Source organism: Malus domestica, chromosome 10 (assembly GCF_042453785.1).
Source record: "Malus domestica chromosome 10, GDT2T_hap1".
Lineage (NCBI taxonomy): Eukaryota > Viridiplantae > Streptophyta > Magnoliopsida > Rosales > Rosaceae > Malus > Malus domestica.
Genome location: NC_091670.1, coordinates 14,964,003 through 14,986,914, shown reverse-complemented (window position 1 = coordinate 14,986,914; position 22,912 = coordinate 14,964,003). Strand labels below are relative to the sequence as shown.

Below are 22,912 nucleotides of genomic sequence, written 5' to 3'. Positions count from 1 at the left end.
ATCTTCAATTAGGAATCCTTGATTGATTAGGACTCCTTCTTAGACTAGGATTGCTTCTTCAATTAGGCGCTTTCCTACTTCGACTAGGAATCCTTGCTCAAGTAGGAAACATCATCTTCAAATCTTCAATTTCATCCAAACCCTTGGCTCCAAATATGTGAAATCCATTCCAAGCTCCATTTTTGCTCAAAAAGGCTCCAAATTGCATCTTTTTATGTAATATGCCCTTAAAACCTGAAAACACATGAAATTAGCTTAAAAGACTTCTTTAACTAAGAAAATATAGCGAAAATGCATAAGAACTAGCTAACTAGGGCGCATAAATATGCTCCTATCACACGCACCAAGATCGATGTGTTCAAAGGGACGTTAACAATGGAATTTGATGGGGAGATTATTAATTTTAACATTTCTGAAGCTATGAAATTTCCTAAAGATGATCATTCTTGTTTTTCTATTGATGTATTGGATGAATTGGCGCATGATTATCTTGATATGTTAGAAGACGATCCCCTTGAAACAACAATTGCACAAGGAATTGGAATGAAGCCCAATCTGGCCGTACCTAAGGAAGAACATGCCGAGCTTGTGGCTGCCTTTGAATCATTGCCACAACATCGTGGTAAGCCTTCTAACCCAATTCCAATTCCCGTTTCCACTAATACGTTGTTACCTTCTGTGATTCAGGCCCCCGTTCTTGAGCTTAAACCATTGCCGGATCATTTAAAGTATGTATTTTTGGGAGATGAAGAGACGTTGCCCGTCATTGTCTCTTCATCACTCACGGCATTAGAGGAGGAAAAGTTGATTCGGGTGTTGAAAGAGCACAAAACAACCATTGGATGGACATTGGCCGATATTAAGGGGATTAGCCCTACAACATGCATGCATCGCATATTTCTAGAGGAGGGGGCTAAACCAACTCGAGAGGCTCAACGCCGACTCAACCCTCCAATGATGGAAGTTGTGAAAAAGGAGATTATAAAGCTTCTCGATTGTGGAGTGTGATGTGAAAATTTACTTGACACACAAATTAAACCCTATGGATGACAATTGTAGTATATGAGCAAATAGGGATCGTTCTAACCGGGGATTAACTAGGGATGCTAATCAATGTAAAACTGACTCAAGAACATAAAAATATAATGTAGAACACTAAACTAGACTCAATTAATGCAAAACTAGGGTTTAAAACACCTAAACAAACTAAAAACTCAAAACAGCAACTAAAAGGCTCAAAACTGCCTTAAAACCACTTTCTGGGCAGTTTTGAGTACCTAACACTAGTTTGGACGAATTTGGACTATGACTTGACTCAAAACACTTAAAAACACAACTAAATGGATTTCTAACTAATCTAACACTTTAAAATAAATGGGGGAATGATTTTGACGAAATTAAAACTTTAAAACTCAAACTTTAAAAAACAAATGTAAAGCAAAACAGATTGTGATTAAATAGAATGGTGAGAAGCTAGTTAGAGGATTCCTTATCCACACATGAACATATGCATACAACTCAATCTCCAATTACTCTTTCAACAAACCATGAATGACAATGCCCCAAATTAACTAGATTGCACCAATTAATTCTCAGATTTCCCTAGATTCATTGAATTGAATGGAATACGCATTACAACCAAATTATTCTTATCAAGGACCCTAACTATGGAATACGCATGATAGAGACACATATCAAAGATCATTAAGTTCAATGGAAATCATAAGCATTGACGAGGCATTCATAACTATGGGATACGCATGTTACTCTTGCCTAGGATTCACTTAACACAATCGTGACTAGCGACTTTCACTACTTATGAATATAAGTTAATAACGATTAGGTGAAATTCCCTTATACCCTAGCATCAAGTTTAAGCATGCAAATTAAGTGTCGACCCTCAACCCACATACATAAACAAGTTATCAATCAAATAGATAAGTAAACCACATTCACAATTTCTGAAATCATAATTGGAAGAAATCAAATCATATAAAACATATGTCCATGGCTTCAAATTCACCTCTAACTAAAAAGAAATTAGTTCCACATGTCTAACATAATTGAACAACAATTTAAATTAAACATGAAAACAGAAACAAAGAAAGAAAGAACTCCAAACACTCCACTAATGGCAGATTGCATGTGCAAGGTGTCTTCCTCCTTTGGACAGCACGGCACTCCTTCTTTCTCCTCCTTTGGTGGCTGCACAAGGTGGTGATGGTGGTGGGAAGGCACGGCTGTGGTAGATGAATGGTTATGGAAAAGGGTAGAAGGATTAAAAGGACTAGGGAGGCACGGCAGGGGCTTAGAACTAGGGAGAATGAATGGGTTGGTTGCGGCAAGGGTTTAGAATGAATTTCTGGAGTGCATGGATGATATGGGAGGTGGTATGTTCGGCCAAGAGGTTTAAAAGAGTATATATAGGCACTTAAAAACCCTAGCAATCAGATTAGGGTTTCTAGAAACCCAAATCCACCAGAAAATAGGTTAATACAATCAGAATTTGCAAGGGAAAAGGCCTAGGGTTCGGCTGGTTTAGTTGGCTAGGGTTTAGGCTTCTAGAATGCCTTGCAAGGCAAGGAAATCAGATATTTAAAACCCTAGATGCGGCATAGGGTTAGGGAGATCAGATTTGGAAACGGGCTAGGGTTTAGGTGCGGCATAGGGTGAATATCCACAAAGAATTAGGGCTTAGGTCCACTTAGTTTTAAACAGGGATTTGTATAACCCAAATCCACAACTAAAGGCCCTAATAAGTCAGAATTTAAGAGAGAATGGGCTAGGAAGTGCGGCTCAAGTCCAAGAGGTAAGGATAGGTCATCCAAAAGCCCAACGCCAAGAATAGAAACTCTCACAAATGGAAACCTCCAAGAATAGAAACTTCCAACTTTAGAAACTTTGGTTTCTAATTCTGAATTCTTTGTTCTTCACATTCATTTCTTCATTTCTTAAGCTCCTTTGCCCTTCGAACTCGTCCATTCCTTGTGCTCCAAGCATGTACTTTCCAATCTAAGCTCCATTTTGCTCCAAAAGGCTCCAATTTGCATCCTTTTATGTCATATGCCCTTTAAGCCTGAAAACACATGAAAGTAGCTCAAAAGACTACTTTAACGAAGAAAACATAACGAAAATGCATAAGAACTAGCTAACTAAGGCGCATAAATATGCTCCTATCAGAGTGATTTATCCAATTTCTGATAGCCGTTGGGTCTCACCGGTTCAAGTTGTCCCAAAGAAGTCCGGAGTTACTGTGGTGAAGAATACCGAGGATGAGCTTGTGCCAACCCGTATCCAAACAGGTTGGAGAGTGTGCATTGACTATAGGATACTCAACAACACCACAAGGAAGGACCACTTTCCATTGCCATTCATTGATCAAATGCTTGAAAGGTTAGCCGGTCATTGATGTGAAAAATAAGTTAACACACAAAATCAAACCCTCTTTTTATCAATTGTAGCAAAGTATGTAAATAGGGATCGTTCTAGACTGGGGATTAGGAGGGATTGCTAAACACTTGAAAACTGACTTAGAAATGTAAAAACAAAGTTTAAAGCACTAGATTAGACTCAAAGAATGCAAAACTCACGTTAAAATACTAAAACGAACCAAAAGAATCAAAACAGCAACCAAACACTCAAAACTGCTTAAAAACCACTTTCTGGGCAGTTTTGAACACAAACCACCAATTTGGACGAATTTGGGTTTTAACTTGTACCAAAACACTTAAAAACATAAACCAACACACTTTCTAACTAATCTAGGACTTCAAAATAAATGGGGAATTGATTTGGACGAAAATGAACTAAATGGACAGATTGCAAGGAAAACAGATTGTAATAGAAACAGATTGTAACACAAAGTTATGAATAGTCAATGGATGATGGAATGGCTAAGGGGTTCTTCTCCACACATGAAATATATGCAACCTAAATCAATTTTTCAGTTATCAATTTAATAAGTTATGAATCTCGACACTCCAAGTTAATTAGGTCCGCTTAAATTAACCTTCAGATTTCCCTAGAATCATTGAATTGGATGAATATGCATCGCAAACAAATTATTCCCAACAAGTTCTTTATATGAACAGCATGATAAAGACACAAGTTAGAATCATTACGTTCTTTGGAAATCATAAGCATCGACAAGGCATTCGTAACTATGAAAAGCATGATACTCTTGCCAGGAATCTACTTAACACGATCGTGACTAGCGACCTTCACTACTTACGAATATAAATTCATAACGATTAGGTGAAACAAACTTGTATCCTAGCATCAAATTCAAGCATGCAAATTAAGCGTGCACTCTCAACCAACATACAAGAATAAGTTCTAAATCAAACGGTTAAGCAAATTGTATTCACGACTTATACAACGATAACTGAAAGTAATCAACTTATTTCACATATATAATCATGGTTTTGAATCCACCCTTAGCCAAAACGAAATTAGCCAATCATACTTAAAGCAAAACAAAGATTACATGAATTAGACATTAAAATCCAAAGAAAGAAAACACCTAGAATGCTCCAACTTGGCAGCAAGTGCATCCAAGATTCCTCCTTTCCCTTGCTTGTGGCAGATTGGTTTGTGGACAGGTTTTGGGTAGTTCTATGGTGTAGACTGGATGGGGAATGGTATGGAAAGGTTTATGGTGAGTGTAGAGGAGTGTTTGATGGTGGAAGGGTGGTGGAGAACTTCGGCAAAGAGGGTGGAAGAAGGTGGAGTGGCTGTGATATTTTCTGGGCACTAGAATGGTGTTTTTGGGGTGTTTTGCTGCCTAGGGTGAGTATGGACGAATTTCTGTGATGAATGGTGAATATGAGAGTGTGAACCCTTTGCCAAGGGGTGTAAACATGTATATATAGGCCCCAAGAACCTTAGAGAATCAGGTTAGGTAAGGGATGAAGTGCACGGCAAGAATGGGTTTGTGGTGTGCAATGGTCCAAGGGTAAAAATCAAGTAATGATGCAAAGTGTGAAGGGTAAAATGGAGTGGTGTTGCAGCTAGGGAGCATGAATGATTGTGTTCATTGCATAGAGATGGAAAGGGAGGTGAAATGTGTCAACAAATGGGTCAAAGGTGCAGCAACATGTGTTGCACATGGCATTGGATTCCAAATGTGAATGATGGAGCATCAATTGGTGCATGTAATGGATGTAAAGGGTGTATAAAATCTGATGGGTGAAGGCAACAAGAGGTATCAAGCAATTGAGTGTAATAATTAAATGAATTGAAGCATGAAATCAGAAATTATGTAGGGGACAAGAGTGATCAAGCATGGCATGGGAATCCAAAGGGAATTCTATGTTATTTTGCACGGCAATGAAGGCAAGTTGGGGTGACAGAATTTTGGGCTGAGTTCTTCATCTTTTGGACCATAATTCTTCACATTCTTGGCCTCTTTAGTTCTCAAATTCGTCCATCCACTTTGGCCCATGCATTTGCTATCCATTCCAAGCCCGAAACTGCTCCAAAATGCATCATCTTGCATACTTTGTACTTAGAGTCTGAAAACACACAAAAATAACTAAGGAAATACAACGTAAATGCACAAGAACAAGCTAACTAAGTCGCATAAATATGCTCCTATCAGTCATTCTTTTTATTGTTTTCTTGATGGTTATTCGGGATATAATCAAATTGTCATAGCTCCGGACGACCAAGAAAAGACCACCTTCACGTGCCTATTTGGTACTTTTGCTTACCGTCGCATGCCATTCGGTTTATGCAAGCACCGGCCACGTTCCAAAGATGCATGGTAAGTATCTTTTCAGATTTTATTGAGAAGATTATTGAGGTATTCATTGATGATTTTAGTGTCTTTGGCGATTCGTTTTATGGTTACTTGGAAAATCTCACATTAATCTTAAAACGATGCGTTGAAACTAACCTTGTTTTAAATTGGGAAAAGTGTCACTTTATGGAAAAACAAGGCATAGTTTTAGGGCATATCGTTTCTGAAAGGGGAGTTGAGGTTGATAAATCGAAAATAGATCTTGTACGCTACTTACCCTCTCCAACTTCGTTTAGAGAGGTTCGTTCTTTTCTTGGACATGCAGGATTTTATAGGCGATTCATCAAGGATTTGTCCTTCAAATTCAACGAGGAGTGTGAAAAGGCGTTCAAACACCTCAAGGAGATGCTAACTTCGGCCCCCATCATTCGGCCACCAGATTGGAGCATTCCCTTCGAGCTTATGTGTGATGCGTCCGAATATGCTCTAGGCGCTGTTTTGGGACAAAGGAAGGACAAATGATGCGTAAAATAACTAAACACACAAATCAACCCTCTTGTTCACAATTGTAGTATGGATAAGTAGGGATCGTTCTTAAACCGGGGATTAGGAGGGATTGCTAAAACACTCTAAACTGACTTAAATGTGTAAAACAAAGTTTAAAACACTAAACTAGACTCAAAGAATGCAAAACTAAACTCTAAAACACTAAAACAAACCAAAAGACTCAAAACTGCCTTAAAAACACTTTCTGGGCAGTTTTTGGACTCTAACACAAACTTGGACGAAATTTGATTTTCTAATGACCTAAAACACTTAAAAACATATTCTAAGACAAGTTCTAATTAATATGACTCAAAGAAATAAGGTGGGGTTGATTTTGGACGAAAATAAATAAAACAAAGCAAGAACAATGTAAACAGATTCTTAGACAAAATTAAGTGAATTGATGAGATATGGGGTAACTAGAGGGTTCTTCTCCACACATGATACATTTGCATTCAACTTTGATTTCCAATTGCTTCTTTCAATAAACTATGAATCTCAACGCCCTAGGTTAACTGTGATAGCACTTTCTTAACCTTCAAGTTTTCCTAAAGTTAGTGAATTGGATGGGAATGCACATGCAACAACTCAAAACATTCTCTAAAAGTCCCTTACGTGAAAAGCACAATAAAGGTACAATCAAAGATCATTAAGCTTCATGAAAACTATAAGCATTGACGAGGCAATTGTTACTATGAAAAGCATGAAACGTTTGCCAAGAATTCACTAAACACGATCGTTTATAAGCGACCTCCACTACTTGCAAATATAAGGTTGTAACTATTAGGTGAAACTTCCTTATATTTTAGCTTCAAATTCCTGCATGAAAACTAAGTTGGCCACCTTAATCAACACACAAAAATATGTCATCAATCAAACGGTTAAGCAAATTGCATTCACAATTCATGAAATAACAATTAGATGTAATCAATTCATCTTGCAAGCATAATCATGGTATTGAATAACCCCCTAGCCAAAAAGGCTTAGTTCCTCATGTTCACAAAACAAAGGAAAACAGATTTATACATTGTAAACATAAGAAAGAGAACACCTAAATATTCCAACGATTCGATGTTGAACAGCTAGAACCTTCAAGCACTTCTTCTTCCTCTCCTTTGCTGCGGCACAAGGGTTGGGGATGAGTTTAGGGAGTTATGGATGATGTAGAATGATGGGTTTATGGTTAGGATGAATGTAGGGGTCGGCTAGGGTAGTTTCTGGGCAGAAAATAGGGTGAATGGTGGTAGAATGGTGCGGCTAAGAGTGGAATGGTGTTTCTGGCGTGAATGGTCAGTATATGGATGTTTTGTGGCTGCAAAAGAGAGTTTATTTAAAGGATTTCAGGAATTAAAACCCTAGGTTATTTAGGTAATCAGAAATTAAGTCTAAGGTTTGTAGAAATAGGAAACAAAATCAGAAAATTAAAGGAAAGGGCAAGGAAGGGAAAAGGGCAAGGAAGTGTGGCAAAGGGTGATATTATGCAAGGAATGTGTGTTTGATGTCCTAAAGTGCTTAGGAAGCCTTCAAAGTTGATAACACTTAGGGACACATGCTTTTCTATTGATATAATTGACTCTTTGGCGCAGGGATATCTCGACGATTTGAATGACGATGCGCTTGAAAAAGTCATTACACGAGGCATGGAACTCAAAACCAAGGGGGCAGATTATAGTGTAACCCACGGCATACATGGACTAGGCCATGCCGTGCACCCTAGTGAAGAACTAATTGAAGTTGTGGCTGCCCTTGAGTCCTCACCTAAGCTTGATGGTAAGTATACTAACCGTGAGTCCATTCCCATTTCGACTAACAAATTGCTTCCATCCATAATTCAGGCACCTATCCTTGAACTCAAGCCTTTGCCAAGCCATTTGAAGTACATTTTCTTGGGAGAAAATGAAACACTACCTGCCATCATTTCCTCCTCCCTCACGGCACAAGAGGAGGAGAAATTGCTTCGAGTTTTGAAGGAGTTCAAATCTGCCCTAGGTTGGACATTGGCCGACATCAAAGGTATAAGCCCTACGACTTGTATGCATCACATATTTCTTGAGGAGGTGGCCAAACCAACTCGAGAGGCTCAACGCCGTCTCAACCCTCCTATGATGGAAGTTGTGAAAAAGGAGATCATAAAGCTTCTAGATTGTGGGGTTATCTATCCAATCTCGGATAGTAGGTAGGTTTCGCCCGTTCAATGCGTACCAAAGAAATCCGGAGTGACGGTGGTAGCTAATGCCGAGAATGAGCTTGTCCCTCAACGTATTCAAACCGGTTGGAGGGTGTGCATTGACTATAGGAAGCTAAACGCCACCACGAGGAAGGACCACTTCCCATTGCCGTTCATTGACCAAATGCTTGAGAGGTTAGCGGGTTATGCTTTCTATTGTTTTCTTGATGGTTATTCTGGTTATAATCAAATTGTCATTTCACCCGAGGACCAAGAAAAAACCACTTTTACATGCCCGTTTGGTACATTTGCATATCGTCGCATGCCTTTTGGTTTATGTAATGCACCTGCTACATTTCAAAGATGCATGATGAGCATATTTTCTGATTATGTAGAGAAGATAATTGAAGTGTTTATGGATGATTTTAGCGTCTTTGGTGATTCGTTTGATAGTTGCTTGCATAATCTAAGTTTGATCTTAAAACGTTGCGTTGAAACTAACCTTGTTCTTAATTGGGAAAAGTGTCATTTTATGGTTAAACAAGGCATCGTTTTAGGTCATATAATCTCTGAAAAGGGTATTGAGGTTGATAAGTCGAAAATAGATCTTGTACGTCACTTACCCTCTCCGACTTCGGTTAGAGAGGTTCGTTCGTTTCTTGGCCATGCAGGATTTTATCGTAGGTTTATCAAAGATTTCTCGAAGATAGCACAACCTCTTTGCCGACTCCTACAAAAAGAAGTGGCGTTTGAACTCACCAAGGAGTGAACGGCATCATTCAACCAACTCAAGGAGTTGTTGACCACGGCACCCATCATTGTTCCACCGGATTGGAGTCTACCTTTCGAGCTCATGTGTGATGCGTCCGACTATGCTTTAGGAGCTATTTTAGGACAAAGAAAGGACAAGATGCGGCACGTCATTTACTACGCCTCACGGACGTTGAACGATGCACAATTGAACTACTCCACTACGGAAAAAGAACTCCTTGCCGTTGTCTTTGCTTTAGATAAATTTCGATCATATTTAATTGGAACTAAAGTAATTGTTTTCACTGATCATGCAGCTCTGAAGTACTTGCTCACCAAAAAGGAGGCCAAGCCACGGCTAATTTGATGGATATTGCTACTTCAAGAGTTCGACATAGAGATTCGGGACAAGAAGGGAAGTGAAAACGTGGTGGCTGACCACCTAAGCCGAATGATGCATAATGAGGAGTCTTTGCCGATTTTGGAGACATTCCCCGATGAACAATTGCTGTCCATTAAGGTTAGTGCACCTTGGTATGCCGATATTGTTAATTTTTTGGTGTCAAAACGTATTCCAAGTGAGTTCACTAGGCACCAACGTGATAAACTTAGGCATGATGCACGGTTTTATGTGTGGGATGATCCGTACTTATGGAAATTTTGCCCCGATCAGATTATACGTCGTTGTGTGCACGATTCTGAATGTTATTCAATTTTGAGTTTTTGTCACACATATGCATGTGGAGGGCACTTTGGCACACAACGCACAGCCCTCAAGGTGTTACAATGTGGATTCTATTGGCCTAGTATTTTTAAAGATGCTAAAACTTTTTGCTTAACATGTGATAAATGCCAACGAATGGGTGGTATTAGTGCTAGGGACCAAATGCCGCAGGTTTCTATCCTAAATTGAGGACAATGTTTGATTTAAGTGTGGGGGGGTAACTAAGTGTTTTAGATGCAAATTCGTGGGATTTTATCACCCTTAACTTGGAGACTTGTTCCTTGCTGTTTTTAAGTGTTTTTGAGCAGTTTTGGTGTGTTTTACTGTGTTTTCAAGTAAAAATCCGAAAATCACATAAAAATTTGAAAAATTTGTTTTAAAAACCCAAAAAGCGTTGTTTTTGTGTGATTGTTTGTGTCATAGGGTACCTTCCAACACAATGATGAGGATTTGGTTTTTAATTGCATGACTGTTAAAGAGAGTGATTAACATGGATGAAAGTTTGATTTACTCTTTGTTTATGCTTGGTTGTGGTTATAACTTATGAATTCACATGCAATCATAAAGGAAAAATCAGTTTTTGTAACATGCTTGAAGGAAGGAACTCAAACAAACGCAACAACCTTGTGAGACTTGAGCCTAAACGGTTATTTGGAGAGTTAAAATCTGTGCATTCTTTGTTTTCTAAGTCGTTGCATGATCTCATTATTCCTTGCTTGGTTGCTACTTAGAAGGCGTTTCATCATTTAGTTCCAAATGCTAGAACTCATGACCATTTCATTCAAAGCATGTTATTGATTTGCATAACACATATTCAAGATAAAGTTGTGTAGTTACCACCACCTTAGCCAAACTGCCGTGTATCCCATATCATTTTATGTTTTAGTTTAACCCCGTTGAGCCTTGTTTAGCCTATGTTGTTGTTAACCCACATTATCCTCACCTAGCCTAGTTTAGGACCAACCATACCCGTGTTCTTAAAGCATAGTAAAGCATGATTCGAATTGAATTCCTTTTGATCTATGTTGGCAGAAACCAAGTGTGGGGGAAGTATTTTTTTTCGTGAGGAATTGTGTGCCATAGGCACGACAAAGAAAAGAAAAGAAAAGAAAAATTGAAGAAAAAAGTATGAAAAGTTTGAAAAAAAGAGTTGAAAAGTTGAGAAAAAGAGTTCCAAAGTATTGTTTGTTGAAGTAAGGGTCCAAAACAATGAATTCGGCCCTAAGGAGTTGTTTAAGTCTTCCCCTTGTGTTTTAAAGTTAATTTCAGCAATTTAAGTGAATTCTAAGTCTCAATTTCATTGCTTTGCTTACTATTGCTTGAAGAACGTTTGTTTTCCCTATCCTTTCCTTGTTAACCAACACCCCAAGCCCCGTTACAACCCTTAACTTCTATCTTGAGTGTTGTGTATTTCAATTTGTGGAGTTTGAATTTGGTATGAGCATATGGTGTCACTGGTTCTCGCATCTAAGTAGTAGCATTCCATTCATGAGATCATATCTAAACATGCTTCTTAACTCTAGAAATTACGTTCTTTGTGATACATATATGTGAGCATTCGTTTTCATATCTACATCAATCTTCTCACATATGACTAGTGTAGGGTGTGTAGTTAGAAAATCTGAGTAAAAATAGAGTGTATATCTTGTAAGGAATTGAGGGAATTCTCTAAGGCATGTTACTACATTCAAAGCATTGTTTTAATTGATTACTTGTGAACTAGTAAGTAGTGGCTTTAATTAAGTACGTGCTTGTGTAAAGACGACTCAAATCTGTGGGGATAACAATCTTTAACATGTCATGTGCATTGGAAATCCCTGAGGCAAACGTTGGAAGGTTTAGGTTTGTTTTGGTTAATTTGTTTCGTTTTGTTTCCTTCCTTTTGTTTGTTTTGCTCGAGGACTAGCAAAAGCTAAGTGTGGGGGAATTTGATAGGAGCATATTTATGCGCCTTAGTTAGCTAGTTCTTATGCATTTCCATGGTGTTTTCTTAGTTAACGTAGTCTTTTAAGCTAGTTTTATGTGTTTTCAAGTTTAAGAGACAAAGTATGCAAGGAAGTGCAAAATGGAGCATAATTGAGCTAAAATGGCGTTTTTACTTATGGAGCACAAGGAATGGACGAGTTGAAGGTCAAAGGGAGCTTAAGAACTGAAGAAAAGAAAGTGAAGAACAAAGAATTCAGAATTAGAACCCAAAGTTTCTAAAGTTGGAAGTTTCTATTCTTGGAGGTTTCCATTTGTGAGAGTTTCTATTCTTGGCTTTGGGCTTCTAGATGACCCATCCTTACATTCTTGGACATTGCCGCACCATAAGCCCAATCCTTTTCAGATTTGGACCCCTTGCCTTGCAAGGCATTCTAGAAGCCCTAACCCTAGCCCATTGAACTTGCCGCACCCTAGGCCCTTTTCCTACTAAAATTCTGATCGTTTTAGCCCATTTTCTGGTGGATTTGGGTTTCTAGAAACCCTAATCTGATTTGCTAGGGTTTTTAAGTGCCTTTATATATTCATTAAACCCTTAGGCCGCAAATATCACCCTCTCCATACTTCAGAAATTCGTCTAAATAATTTTCCCCACCTGGCCGCAGCTTTCATTCACCAACCAGCCACTTCCCACTCCTTGCCGCAGCCATTCCTTTACTCCAGCCACCATTCTACACCTCCATACACCACCCATACCCCTTGCCGCACCACCATACCATCCTAACTCCCTTCCAAAACCAAAATCACATCCAAAAATCCCCTAAACCCTCTCTGCCGCAGCAAGGAGAAGAAGAAAGAGGAGCTTGACGTGCAGAAATTCAAAGTGGAATTGTTGGGCGTTTTAGGTGTAATCTTTCTTATGTCTTCGATGTTTCAATTCAATAAACTTTGTGTTGTGAGTATGAGGAACTAAACCCCCCTTGGTTAGGGGGGAATTCGAAACCATGTACATGCTTGCAATATGATTTGATTACATTTAGTTGTTGTTTCATAAGTTGTGAATTCAATTCGTTCATCTATTTGATTGATAACTTATTTGTGTATGTTGATTGAGAGTGCACGCTTAGTTTCCATGCATGAATATGATGCTAGATTATGAGGGAGTTTCACCTAATAGTTACAATCTTATAATCACAAGTAGTGAAGGTCGCTTGAAACCGATCGCGTTGAATGAATTCTTGGCATAAGTTTCATGCAATTCATAGTAACAAAGGCTTCGTCAATGCTTATGTTTTTCATAGAACTTAATGATTCTTGCTTGTATCTCTATTATGCAATTCATGTAGGGAACTTGTAGGGAATGTTTTGGGTTGTCGTATGCAATCATCCAACTCAATAACTTGTGGAAAAACTGAGGGTTAATTAGTGCAATTCACGGTTAATTTGGGGCGTTGAGTATTCATAATTTATTGGAAGAACAACTGAAAATCGTTTTGTTTGCAAGTGTGACATGTGTGGAGAAGAACCTCCTAACTAGCCTTTTATCCATCCTTTTCATCCAAAAACGTTTTACAATCTGTTTTGTTTTAAAGTTTCTGTTTTGTTTTCAATTTTCGTCCAAAACAAATCCCCTTTTATTTTGAAGTCTTAGATTAGTTAGAATATGTTTTGATTTGTGTTTCTAAGTGTTTTGATTCAAGTTTTCACCCAAATTCGTCCAAGTTCTTGTTAGGTTCTCAAAACTGCCCAGAAAGTGGTTTTTAGGCAGTTTTGAGTCATTAGGTTGCTGTTTTGAGTTTTAGGTTTGTTTAAGTGTTTTAACCTTTAGTTTTGCATTCTTTGAGTCTAGTCTAGTGTTTTAAACTTTGTTTTTATGTTCTTAAGTCAGTTTCCAAGTGTTTAGCAATCCCTCCTAATCCCCGGTTTAGAACGATCCCTACTTACATCTTTACTACAATTTGACAAAAAGAGGGTTTAATTTGTGTGCTTATCTATTTCGCATCAATGCTTGAGCAAACGACTTCAAACTCCTTGAAGTGCTTGTTCGGATCTTCCATGGACAGCCCATGGTACTTCGGAATGTGATGTAACAAGCTTGACTTCAATTCGAACTCGGCAGTTTTGTCCGGAGCCGCCCTAGGGTATTGGATACATAGAGGTGCGGCATTATCCAATCCCGAAGCGGAAAGCTCCTTGATCGTTCGGTTGTCCGCTGCCATGTCTTCCACTTCCTCCTCAAATTCAGAAACGGACTCGGAACTTGCACTTGATTCACTAGGTTCCGGGTTCTTCCTCTTTCGTCTCAACTCACGCTCAAAATCGTCGTCAAAGTCTAAAATATGTTCGTGAACCGGATTAGAACTCCGAGTCATAAACAAGTACCTAAAACAAGAAACAAAACAACATAAGAATCTGATCTAATAAGAAAAAACGAAAATAACAATCCAAGGGATTAGCAAAGTTGCTAATCCCCGGCAACGGCGCCAAAATTTGATGTGAAGATTAACTAGCACTCAAATTAAACCCTCTTTTTATCAATTGTACGGTTGTCCACTGCCATGACTTCTTCTTCAAATTCAGATTCGGCCTCTGAACCTGAACTAGGTTCACTAGGTTCCGGATGCCTCCTCTTTCTTCTTCTCAAATCTCGTTCAAAATCGTCATTAAAATCCAAGATATGTTCACGAACCGGATGGGTACCCTGAGTCATAAACTAGTACCTAAACAAAGAAAACAAAACAAAATCAGAAAACTAGTAAAAGACACACAAAACACACGGTTGATAGGAGCATATTTATGCGCCTTAGTTTAGCTTGTTCTTGTACATTTATAGTGTTTTTGCTTAGTAAAGTAGTCTTTTAAGCGAGTTTTATGTGTTTTCAGGTTCTAAGGGCAAAATATGAAAAAGGATGCATTTTGGAGCCTTTTGGAGCAATTTAGAGCTTGGAATGGACATCATATGCTTGGAGCCAAGAGGATGGACGAAATTGAAGATTTGAAGATGATGTTTCCTAGTCGAAGTAGGAAAGCGCCAAAGTGAAGATGGAATCCTAGTTGAATTAGGATTCCTAGTTGAAATAGGTTTCCTAGTGAAATTGGGATTCCTAGAAGATGAAGATTCCTACTCAAACAAGGTTTCCTACTTGAAGTAGGAAAGTTAAATCCAAATGGCATCAAGTTTCAGCAACAAAGAAGTTTTCCAAGTCCAAGAAGGAAAAGGAATCCAAGATGAAGAAGGAGAAGAATTCCAAGTCAAGGGAGGATTGAGACATGTTTTCCTAATGCTAGAAGGACTCCTAAGTGTTGTAGAACACAAATGAGAAGTTTCTAGAGTGTTCCCCTCCTTGCCGTGAGTTTCCTACATTTCCTATCAGTTTTGGGGCTTTCTAGAAACCCTATCCCTAATCCCTACATTGGTGCCGCACCCTAGCTTCTAGAAATCTGATTTCCTTGCCTTGCAAGGCTTTCTAGAAGCCTTATCCACCTTATCCCTATCCAGCCGCACCTAGGACCCCTTTTCCCTTGCAAAATCTGATTGTTTAGACCTATTTCCTTGTGGATTTGGGTTATCCAAGTCCATATCTGATTACCCTAGGGTTTTAAGTGCCTATATATACTCCTATTAACCCCTAAATCAGATCACCACTCACCACAATTCACAATTCACGCCAGAAATCATTCCTTGCTCTTTGCCGCACCCTTCCACCACCATATGCCATATTTTCTGCCCAAAAACAACCCTAGCCGCACCACCCATCAACCCTAAACACCATCACACATCCTCCATCCATTCTACACCATCCATAACCCCAAAGAACCTGTCCAAAGTCCTTGCCGCACCAAGGAGGGGAAGAAGGAAGCTCGGAAGATTCATGCAATTCAAGTTCGCGTCGCTGGAATTTCTAGGTGTTTCCTTTCCTTTGATTTCAATGTTTAAATTCAATTCTCTTTGTGTTGTGCGTATGAGGAACTAAACCCCCCCTTGGCTAGGGGGGGATTCGAAATACATGTTTATGCTTACGATATGTGATGTGAAAATTATGTTGACACTCAAATTAACCCTCTTTTTATCAATTGTAGCAAGTATGTAAGTAGGGATCGTTCTAGGCCGGGGATTAGGAGGGATTGCAAAATCACTTGGACTTGACTCAAAAACGTAAAAACAAGTTTAAAACACTAACTAGACTCAAAGAATGTAAAACTAAACTTTAAAACACTAAAACAAACCAAAGGACTCAAAACAGCAAATAAACACTCAAAACTGCCTTAAAACCACTTTCTGTGCAGTTTTGGACACTAGGGAAGAATTTGGACGAAAATTGGTTTAAACTTGACTCAAGACACCTAAAAACACAAACTAAATGGGTTTCTAACTAATATGACACTTAAAACTAAAGGGGGATTGATTTTGGACGAATTTTGAAAACAAAACAAAACTTTGTAAATTGAAAAGACTCTAAAACGAATTTGGTTTAAATGGATGGATGGAAGGCTAGCTAAGGGGTTCATCTCCACACATGTCACACTTGCATATAAAACGATCTCTAATTGCTTTTCAATAAACCACGAATTCCCAACGCCCCAAGTTAATTAGGTCCGCTTAAATTAACCTTCAGATTTTTCTAATGTTATTGAATTGGATGATTGCATACGACAACCCAAAGCATTCCCCACAAGTCCCCTACATGATTGCATAATAGAGATACAAGCAAAAATCATTAAGTTCTATGAAAATCATCAGCATTGACGAAGCACTTGTTACTATGATTGCATGAAACTTATGCCAAGAATTTACTTAACGCGATTGAGATCATCAACCTTCACTACTTGTGAATATAAATTCATAACGATTAGGTGAAACTCCCTTATATCCTAGCATCAAATTCATGCATGCAAATTAAGTGTCGACCCTCAACCAACATACACAAATCAGTTTTAATTCTTGTAGATAAGTAAATTGAATTCACAACTTATGAAACGCAATTAGAAGTAATCAAATCATATAGCAAGCATAATCATGGTTTCGAATCCCCCCCTAGCCAAGGGGGGTTTAGTTCCTCATACTCGCAAATAAACAAAGATAAATAAATTTAAACATTAAAACAAAGATAGAAAACACCTAGAAACGCTCCACAATCCAAGCTCCTTGAATGGCATGCACGGCTCCAAGTTGTCTTCCTTCTTCTCCTTGCAAACTCACGGCACACAAGGTATGTTTGGGTGAATGGAATAGTGAAAATATGGTAGAGGATGGTGACTAAATGGTGCAGCAAAGGATGGTATTTATAGGCTGAAATTCGCAGCCCCTATGTAGCAAAGGAAAAGGATTTAAAGGCCTAATTTGTATAGGATAATAACACACAATCCTTGAAGGAAAAGGTTAAGGCTTTTAGAAACCAAGGGGGAAAGGAATAATCAGGTTTCTAGAAGTTCTAGAAAGGTTTGGGGCGTCACTTTTGTAGGACAAGGGATAAGGCCTTCTAGAAAGGTTGTTTTGTGGCTGATTTCTAGAAAAACAAGGGATAAGGTGTGGCACCTTTGTAGGAAGGGATAAGGCTTATAGAAATCAGGTTTTAAGCATCGTAACATAGCTAGGAATCCTCCCAAGTAGCTGAAATATAGGTGGATTAGGATTAGGATAAGATAGGATAGGATTGGATAGGATAGGGTTTGGATAATGTTTTGGATAAGGTTGATGCGAAATAGATAAGCACACAAATTAAACCCTCTTTTTGTCAAATTGTAGCAAAGATGTAAGTAGGGATCGTTCTAAACCGGGGATTAGGAGGGATTGCTAAACACTTGAAAACTGACTCAATGATGTAAAAACAAAGTTAAAACACTAAACTAGACTCAAAGAACGTAAAATTAAAAGTTAAAACACCAAAACAAGGCAAAGGAACCAAAACAGCAAATAAACACTCAAAACTGCCTTAGAAGCACAATCTGGGCAGTTTTGAGTACTAACACAAATTTGGACGAATTTATGTTATAACTTGACTCAAAACACTAGAAAACATAAACTAACACACTTTCTAACTAATCTAAGACTCTAAAATAAAGGGGGATTTTGTTTTGACGAAAATTAAAATAAAGAAAACAGATTGGAAATAGGGCAGATTGTAAAAACGATTTTTGTGAAATAGATGGGTAGAAGGCTAGTTAGGGGCTCTTTCTCCACACATGACAAGTATGCAAACGACTCAATTTCCAGTTATTCCTTCGTTGAATTATGAATGACAATGCCCCAAATTAACCGTGACATCACTAGTTAATTCTCAAGTTTTCCTTGTGTTATTGGATTGGATGACATCATTCGACAACCCAAAGCATTCCTCAAAAGTTCCCTACATGACATCATAATAAAGATACAATAAAAGATCATTACGTTCAATGAAAACTATAAGCATTGACAAAGCACTTGCAACTATGACATCATGTCACTCATGTTAGGAATTGAACTTAACGCGATCGTGACTAGCGACCTTCACTACATATGAAAATAAGTGTGTGACGATTATGTGAAACAACCTTATATTCTAGCAACATATTCATGCAAGCCAATTAAGTGTCGACCCCTAATTAACAAACACAAATAAGTTATTACTCGCACAGTTAAGCCAATTGCATTCACGATTCAAGAACTCATAACTGGAATTTATTAAATCAACTTGCATACATAGTCATGGCTTCGAAATTACCCCTAACCAATAGGGGTTTAGCCACTCATGTTCGTAGCAAAACGAAAGGAAAAGAAATTAAACATTGAAAGCATAAAACGAATTACACCTAGAATGCACCAACGATGAAGCTTAAGCATCCAAGAGTCCTTCCTTCTTTCTCCTTGCTGCTGCACACGAATGGGTGAGTTTTGGGGGTTATGAATGGTGTAGAACGATGGGTTTATGACTGGGATAGGTGTATGGGACGGCTAGGGTGGTTTTTGGTCAGAAAATTTGGTGAATGGTGAAGGATAGGTGCGGCAGAGAGAGTGGTGATGTTTCTGGCGTGAATGGGACTGAATGGGCAGATTCTTGGGTATTTGAATGATGTAGAATGGATGGAGGATGTATGGAAGTGTTTAGGGTTGATGGGTGGTGCGGCTAGGGTGGTTTTGTGGCAGAAATTTGGGTGAATGGTGAAGGAATGGGGCTGTTGAAGATGGAGAATGGTTTCTGGCGTGAAGGATTATTTTCTGGATGAATGGCTCTCTTTGTGGCTGCACAAACATGTTTATTTAAAGGGATTAGGAAATTAAAAACCCTAGGCTAATTAGGTAATCAGAAATTAAGTCTAAGGATTCTAGAATTAGGAAATAAATCAGAAAATTAAAGGAAAGGGCAAGGGAAATTCGGCTAGGGTTTAAAACACAAAAGGAAGGTGTTTTAAAGCATAAAAACAGGAAATAAGGAAGAGGAAATGCAAAGGGGGGTGCGGCAAGGGTTCAAAAGGGTTCTAGGCTTTTGCTTTGTGTCCTAGAATGCTTAGAAAGTCTTCATAATTGCTGGAACTTTTAGGGACAATTAGGAAAAATCAAACCAAAGTAGGAAACCTTGGCTTAACTTTCCTACTTCAAGTAGGAATCCTTGTTGGAGGAGGAATCCTTGTTCTTCTAGGAATCCTCATGTGATTAGGAATCCATCTTCAATTAGGAATCCTCTTGTGATTAGGAATCCATCTTCAATTAGGAATCCTTCGTTGATTAGGAATCCTTCGTCGATTAGGAATCCTTCCTCGATTAGGAATCCTCCTTCATGTAAGCACTTTCCTACTTCAACTAGGAAACCTTGTTCAAGTAGGAATCATCATCTTCAAGTCTTCAAATTCGTCCAAACCTTGGCTCCAATTATGTGATAATCATTCCAAGCCCAATTTTGCTCCAAAAAGCTCCAAAATGCATCTTCTTGCATCCTTTGGCCTTAAAACCTGAAAACACATAAAACTAGCTTAAAAGACTACTTTAACTAAGAAAACACCATGGAAATGCATAAGAACTAGCTAACTAAGGCGCATAAATATGCTCCTATCAAATTCCCCCACACTTAGCTTTTGCTAGTCCTCGAGCAAAACAAACAAAAGAAAGGAAACAAAACGAAACAAACTAACCAAAACAAAACCTAAACCTTCCAACATTTGCCTCAGGGATTTCCAATGCACATGACATGTTAAAGATTGTTATCCCCACAGATTTCAGTCATCTTTACACAAGCACATACTTAATTAAAGCCACCACTTACTAGTTCACAAGTAATCAATTAAAACAATGCTTTGAATGTAGTAACATGCCTTAGAGAATTCCCTCAATTCCTTACAAGATATGCACTCTATTTTCACTCAGATTTTCTAACTCCACACCCTACACTAGTCATATGTGAGAAGATTGATGTAGATATGAAAACGAATGCTCACATATATGTTTCACAAAGAACGCAATTTCTAGAGTTAAGAAGCATGTTTAGATATGATCTCATGAATGGATGCTACTACTTAGATGCGAGAACCAGTGACACCATATGCTCATACCAAATTCAAACTTCATCTTCAATATACTCCCGTCGACATTGATTGGAGTCATGCTTGAACACACCACCTCGAACTCTTTCAAGTGCTTGTTAGGATCCTCCATGGACAACCCATGGTACTTTGGAATATGGTGTAGCAAACTTGACTTTAACTCGAATTCCTCGGTCTTTCCTTGGGCAGCCGCCGGATATTGAATACATAGAGGTGCGGCATTGTACGATTGTCTTGTGCCATGACTGTCTCCACTTCACCCACCTGTGCCGTGGGTTCCTCTTCCTCAATCTCAACTTCGGTTTCCGAATTTGAACTTGATTCACTAGGTTCTGGATTCTTCCTCTTTCGTCTCAACTCTCGTTCAAAATCGTCGTCAAAGTCCAAGATGTGTTCACGAACCGGATGAGAGCTCCGAGTCATAAACTAGTACCTAAAAACAAGAAACAAAAACAAAGTAAAAATCTGGACTCAATTAAAACAAATTGAAATAAAACAATCCAAGGGATTAGCAACTTTGCTAATCCCCGGCAACGGCGCCAAAATTTGATGTGAAAATTATGTTGACACTCAAATTAACCCTCTTTTTATCAATTGTAGCAAGTATGTAAGTAGGGATCGTTCTAGGCCGGGGATTAGGAGGGATTGCAAAATCACTTGGACTTGACTCAAAAACGTAAAAACAAGTTTAAAACACTAACTAGACTCAAAGAATGTAAAACTAAACTTTAAAACACTAAAACAAACCAAAAGACTCAAAACAGCAAATAAACACTCAAAACTGCCTTAAAACCACTTTCTGGGCAGTTTTGGACACTAGGGAAGAATTTGGACGAAAATTGGTTTAAACTTGACTCAAGACACCTAAAAACACAAACTAAATGGGTTTCTAACTAATATGACACTTAAAACTAAAGGGGGATTGATTTTGGACGAATTTTGAAAACAAAACAAAACTTTGTAAATTGAAAAGACTCTAAAACGAATTTGGTTTAAATGGATGGATGGAAGGCTAGCTAAGGGGTTCATCTCCACACATGTCACACTTGCATATAAAACGATCTCTAATTGCTTTTCAATAAACCACGAATTCCCAACGCCCCAAGTTAATTAGGTCCGCTTAAATTAACCTTCAGATTTTCCTAATGTTATTGAATTGGATGATTGCATACGACAACCCAATGCATTCCCCACAAGTCCCCTACATGATTGCATAATAGAGATACAAGCAAGAATCATTAAGTTCTATGAAAATCATAAGCATTGACGAAGCACTTGTTACTATGATTGCATGAAACTTATGCCAAGAATTTACTTAACGCGATTGAGATCATCAACCTTTACTACTTGTGAATATAAGTTCATAACGATTAGGTGAAACTCCCTTATATCCTAGCATCAAATTCATGCATGCAAATTAAGTGTCGACCCTCAACCAACATACACAAATCAGTTTTAATTCTTGTAGATAAGTAAATTGAATTCACAACTTATGAAACGCAATTAGAAGTAATCAAATCATATAGCAAGCATAATCATGGTTTCGAATCCCCCCCTAGCCAAGGGGGGTTTAGTTCCTCATACTCGCAAATAAACAAAGATAGAAAACACCTAGAAACGCTCCACAATCCAAGCTCCTTGAATGGCATGCACGGCTCCAAGTTGTCTTCCTTCTTCTCCTTGCAAACTCACGGCACACAAGGTATGTTTGGGTGAATGGAATAGTGAAAATATGGTAGAGGATGGTGACTAAATGGTGCAGCAAAGGATGGTATTTATAGGCTGAAATTCGCAGCCCCTATGTAGCAAAGGAAAAGGATTTAAAGGCCTAATTTGTATAGGATAATAACACACAATCCTTGAAGGAAAAGGTTAAGGCTTTTAGAAACCAAGGGGGAAAGGAATAATCAGGTTTCTAGAAGTTCTAGAAAGGTTTGGGGCGTCACTTTTGTAGGACAAGGGATAAGGCCTTCTAGAAAGGTTGTTTTGTGGCTGATTTCTAGAAAAACAAGGGATAAGGTGTGGCACCTTTGTAGGAAGGGATAAGGCTTATAGAAATCAGGTTTTAAGCATCCTAATATAGCTAGGAATCCTCCCAAGTAGCTGAAATATAGGTGGATTAGGATTAGGATAAGATAGGATAGGATTGGATAGGATAGGGTTTGGATAATGTTTTGGATAAGGTTTCTTCACTTGAGCTGATTCTTTGGCTTCAACTTCCCTTCTTCAAGTAGGAAACCTTGTTTGAGTAGGATACTTCAATCTTCTAGGAATCCAACTTCAACTAGGAATCCATCTTCAACTAGGAATCCATGTTTGACTAGGATTTCATCTTCAATTAGGAAACTTTGCTTCTTCAAGTCTTCAACTTTGAAACACAATCCTAGCTCTTCAATCCTTCAAATTCGTCCATTCTTTGTGCTCCACATGCATGAGCTCCATTCTAGCTCAATTTTGCTCCAAAATGCTCCAAATTGCATCTTTTTGCTTACTTTGTCCTTAAAACCTGAAAACACATGAAAATAGCTTAAAAGACTAACTTAACTAA

General features: G+C 38.4%; 1 long non-coding RNA gene across 1 annotated transcript; it reads right to left on the bottom strand.

Moving 5' to 3' along the window:
* Window positions 1-18,486: 18,486 nt before the first annotated feature.
* On the bottom strand, window positions 18,487-22,641 carry LOC139188350 (uncharacterized). Its single transcript, XR_011571732.1, has 2 exons — window positions 20,374-22,641; window positions 18,487-19,776 (listed from the first exon to the last, which is right to left on the bottom strand). It is a non-coding gene; the product is annotated as an uncharacterized lncRNA (long non-coding RNA).
* Between the last annotated feature and the right edge of the window lie 271 nt (window positions 22,642-22,912).